This window comes from Lasioglossum baleicum, unplaced genomic scaffold (genome assembly GCF_051020765.1).
Source record: "Lasioglossum baleicum unplaced genomic scaffold, iyLasBale1 scaffold0078, whole genome shotgun sequence".
Classification (NCBI taxonomy): domain Eukaryota; kingdom Metazoa; phylum Arthropoda; class Insecta; order Hymenoptera; family Halictidae; genus Lasioglossum; species Lasioglossum baleicum.
This window is the reverse complement of record NW_027469138.1, coordinates 631,928-637,158: the sequence shown is the minus strand read 5'-3', so window position 1 is coordinate 637,158 and position 5,231 is coordinate 631,928.

Below are 5,231 nucleotides of genomic sequence, written 5' to 3'. Positions count from 1 at the left end.
GAAACCGAGTCTGAGGCGTTCTTTAATTGCTAGATTAATTTTTTTGTTTGGAGTAAGGAATTTAATTATGTACTTCTGCATTCCGTTGTTGTTATAATACTTTCTAACTGTTTTTATTTGGTTAATCTCTGCGTCTAATTCGATGTATTTGAGAATTTCCGCTTGGACTTCTTCTTCACTGATTGTTCGGTCAACGTTGTCCAGTTCTATTGTTGTTTGTTGTATTTTTTTGTGAATTTGGTACGTGTTATCAGTGTCAGTTTCGATTTGCGATTTAATTTTGTCTAGATCTGTTTTTTTGTCTATTTCGATGAGGATGTTCCCTTCTCTTGTTTTTCTTATATTTTTAATTTCTTTCGGGTCGATAGATTTTTTAGTTTTGAGTTCAGTAATTATCTCTGTGAAGGTTGTGACGGTTACTCGGTGCGTTGGAAGGTGGTGCCGCGTCAGTCGGCTGTCCAAGGTCGCGGAACCTCGAAGAGCTAAAGTGGACCCACGTTGCGGTTTACGGCCGGTAACAGCGCTTGCTCGGAGGAGCGGCGCTCGGTGTAGCGGACGCTTGGTGTGGCGGAGGCGCTGTAGCTCGGCGGTAGCGGTGAAGGGGCGGATTCCCACTCGGCTTTCGCCACTGGGGTTGGCTTGGTACCTGCTCGGCGTTTCGCCACTGAGGTGGAGGGACTCCCGTCGGTGTTTCACCACTTGGGCCGGGTTGGTTCCTACTCGGCGTTCCGCCACTGAGGTGAAGGGACTCCCGTCGGTGTTTCACCACTCGGGCCGGGTGATTCCTGCTCGGCGTTTCGCCACTGAGGTGGAGGGACTCCCGTCGGTGTTTCACCACTCGGGCCGGGTGATTCCTGCTCGGCGTTTCGCCACTGAGGTGGAGGGACTCCCGTCGGTGTTTCACCACTTGGGCCAGGAAGGACGGTTGGTCGGGTGAAGGTATGATCGCAGGATTAGGAAGTCGCTCACTCATTCGCTCACTCACTCTCGCCAGTGATGGGATTGTTGGCGCTTTTCACGCGCATGCGCGACGACTCTAGCCTCAGTCAAGTACGAAGATCGGGTACCTTGGTCGCCCTGCTAATTTCCCGCCATATAGTCTCCCACTACTTTCCCCCCCCCCAGTAGTTCCCCACTTTCGGACGTAGACGTAGACACGGCCCTGACGAAACTCGCGCATGCGCGCGAAAAGCGCCAACAATCCCATCACTGACTCTCGCTTCCAAAGTCTGGCACACGGTGTCGGTCGGTTTTCGTCACGGAGGACTACTGGTCGGTAGACGGTGGTGCACTGACTTGCCTTACCGTTGATTGCCCGGGTAATTATCCCCGAGCGCGCTCAGTTTCTCTCGCGAGAAACCGGTTCGGCGCGGCGGCCCTCTCGCGGCCGCGAGTCGCGCTCGCGGTTTCGCGGCGTGTTTGTCGGCGCGGTGGGCGCGGGGTTCCGGCGGTGGTCTCTGGTGGGGATAGTTTCGCGCCGGTAAGGATGTAACCGTCACAAGGTTTTCTTGTCTGAAGAGAGGTTTTCAGGGATTTTGGTATTTATTATTATTGCATTGTTTCTCCTGGACGCTGGGATCTCTAATGTTGTTTTTACATTGTTCTCTCTGTTTGTATCTATTTGTGTAATATTTTTTTTTAGTATGTCCGACCATAGAGTACGAGGGGCAGGTCTTCTTCTAGTCGAAGCGTCCGAATCTTTATCGGATTCTTCGTAGTTATCTTCTGAGGTTGGTTGAATTGTGAATAGTTTTGGTTTATATGTTCTCTTGGTACCTTTAAGGCTTTTGCATTTTTTAATTTCTCTTGAGTTGTATGTTTCACTGTCTGTTTCGTCCTTTCCTGACAGTGGTTGGTCTGTAAATTTTATATTTTATTGTTTCTATCCTCTTCAGGTGACGCTCTTTTACGTTTGTTTTTTTCTTTTTCTTTGTTTAAGCATCTATTTTCTAGTGACAGGTCTAGGAGCCTTTTGACTTGGTCTTTTTTTTCCTTTAATATATCCTCAATTTTTTTTTCGTGTGATCCCATTAATTGGAGTAAGTTCTGTGTGTGTAATGGTCTTTTCGCACTCTACAGTCGTAATTTCGATTAGTTTTTTAGTGTTTTTTTTAAGGTTCTTCATTTTCAACGTATCTTTTCTAATCGCTAACATGTTTCTGTTTATGTTATGTATATTGTTGAATAGTATGGTTAATTCATTGTTAACATCATATTTTGTGATACCGTAGATTTTTTCCTCTTCTGAGGCATCTGGGTGAATCAGGAAGCGTGGGTAGTTCATATATGTTTCATATCCATGACCGAGTTCATATCTTGCGACGAGATCATCAGAGTTAAGTATTTTCTCTTTATTTGTATTGTGTTCGGATTCTGACTCTGTCCTTTCGTTTATGGGAGCCTGAGAGGTTGGGTTCTGTTGGTTTGTTGGAACTTCCTCTATTTCTATGTTCATCTGGTTGTTATTATGGATATCGTTGTGTTTCTGTTTTAATTGTTTCTTTGCTATTTCTAGTTCAGGATTTATGTTCATTGGCCTTATGAAGATATCATTAATAATTTTAATTTTAGGCTGGTCCATTTTGTTGTTGTTTGGCTTTGGGTGTGTTCCCGAGATTATGAGAGAGGACTGTTCCTTTAGTTTGTTTTCCATTTCGATAAAGTCAGCAGGGGTTCCATGCTCAGCGTCAGTTTCTGGTGTATTAGGGGTGGAGGTAACTTTATCTCCCTTGTTTTTGTTGATTTGGTGACTGGTGATAGTAGGGAATTTTTCTCTAACTATTTTTAGGGTAAAGTTTACTATCTGTTCCATTTTTTCGATTGGTATCGTACCAGTATCCATCCATGAGCTGTCTTCGCTGATTGTTTGAGCTAGCATTTGTGAGACCGTATCTATTTCTAGATTTTTATCTCTGGATCCTCCGGGATTCTCCATGATGAATTTTGTTTATATTCTATTCAGTGTAGTTTAATCTTATCCAGATCTTAATCTACTGTTTTAGTTTACCGATGTCTGAGTGCACAGTGAAAGTTGCTGCGGCTACTTACCGACCACGAAAGTTTCATTCAATGAGGAATTTTTAGATTGTAATAATCCTGATAATGTGCGGTATAGTTTATTTGTGTGCGTTCGGGAAAATTAAGTTATATATGCTACTCTGATACTTTGTTATCGTTTAAGATCTGTCAGTTTCATCTGGCTATTGTATACATTATTTTCTATAGATTTGAATAAAGATTTGACTCGAATCGAGAGCGCTTATTTATATTGTTATTTATGGTAAGCTGGTGAAAAATATTGTTTCCCGTGAAGATTATCCCGTACGGTTCTGTGCTCCTCTTCTTGTTTGTTGTCGTCTGTGGGATGTGTTATTCTCCCAATAGGGATTTTTATAGCTTGTATCTTATTTACGCGTGTCGAGATTCTATTTATCGGCTTGATGTTATCTATATGTTAATTTTCTCTGTTTTAATTTTTGTAGGTACTATTATTTAATTTATGGTTATTTTAATTGTTAGTATTGATGTATAACTATTCTTATAGGTAATCTATCTATTATGGACTATAATACTACTGGTAATATGACAGTTTTCGTAACCTATAACTATGTCCTTACTTTATCTAATACTACTTATCCTATTATATTAAATTAAATTACATTAGCATTAAAGCTAGATCTATTTTAAACTTAACTGAATCACACTTTAGTTCCTGAAGCACTGTAGCAAATTGTTTGTTATTTATTCCGATCTCTTGGACTCTCGGGCGGTCAATATAACCTCTATTGTATATAGGTTATATATACAATATATAACTTCTACTGGGATTATTTCATGTGTGCGTATAACTATGATTTAATCGAAAAATTATTTATTTAGCACAGATTTTTAGTGGGGTGTTAACTAAACTCTAAACTACGGCTAACTTATCCTAGTGTCGAGAATATATCAGGTCGACTTCAGTAGTATCAGAGAGTATATGAGAGTGCTCACGCCCGGGCACCGACGAGATACTGTTAAAGACTGCCAGCCTTACGGGAGTTGGCGGGACTCGAATTTTTCGGTGTTCTCTTACGCCCTCTAGGATATATTCTGACTGGAGTGAGAAACAGGAGGCCAACGACGGAATTTCGTCGGTGCAGAAGACACTGAATTGGTATCGTGTTAGCAACGCGCCCGCGCGCTACACTCACCAGCGTACCTTTACTATATCCGTGTGCGCTGCTTGTGCGAGCCACAATCTATTTTTAGAACTTGCCATGTTGCCATGCTTTACGGCTTACGGAAACGAAACTGAAATTCGACTGTCGAGCCGTCGAGCGTATGAATCGCAATCTGGAGCTAGCCTTCGGGTCCCCGTGCAGCGAGGATTTTTTTTTATTTTTATTTTTCATTACTTTTTTAATTACATTTTTTAACCTTCCAAAAAATTAAAAATATTAAAACTATGTTCAAAATATGTATTCATTTTAAATAGAAACGTTTTGTTACTGTCATAATTGCATTAATAAAAATTGGTATATGATCGAGAACAGGTTGATGGTATTTATTTGGACTGATTGGAGAATACGAAAATGCAGGAAGTATTTTTTAGTTTATGAAACAATTTGTAGATTTATTAGTTGTCAAATAAATAATAAAATAAATTGTATAATATATATAAATTGATTTTATACTAGCATACACAAGTTTATTTGATCTTCTGTCTTCCTATAATAAAAAAACACAGTCATAACTATAATTATAATAGAATTTCATAAAATATTGAGGTTATTGCAAACTCATCTTTTTTCGCGATGATGCTCTAATTTTATTGCTTCTCTCGAATGTCCATTTCCTTCCGAGACAGTGCGTTTCTAAGTGTAAATAAAAAATGTTGATATAAAATGTATCATAATTAAACTACAATTATTCTAATAACGTAGAATGTAGTACTACTTGACCAACATGGACCAAAATCTAATCAGCTCTAAGTTACAGCGGGGCATATCGATTGCATCATTCATCATCCTGATCGCGTTGTTACTTTTTCTGAAAACGTTAACAAAAAATTTGATTACATAGAAACGGCCATACGCGCGCGCGCGCGCGCGCACACACACACACACACACACGAACATTTTGCTGAAAATAGTCTAAAATGACTGCAATGACCATGAAACGTGAAGATCTGCTAAAACATCGATTTTCGATTTTCGGGGTCATTACAATAACTTCCCTATAAAATCGGG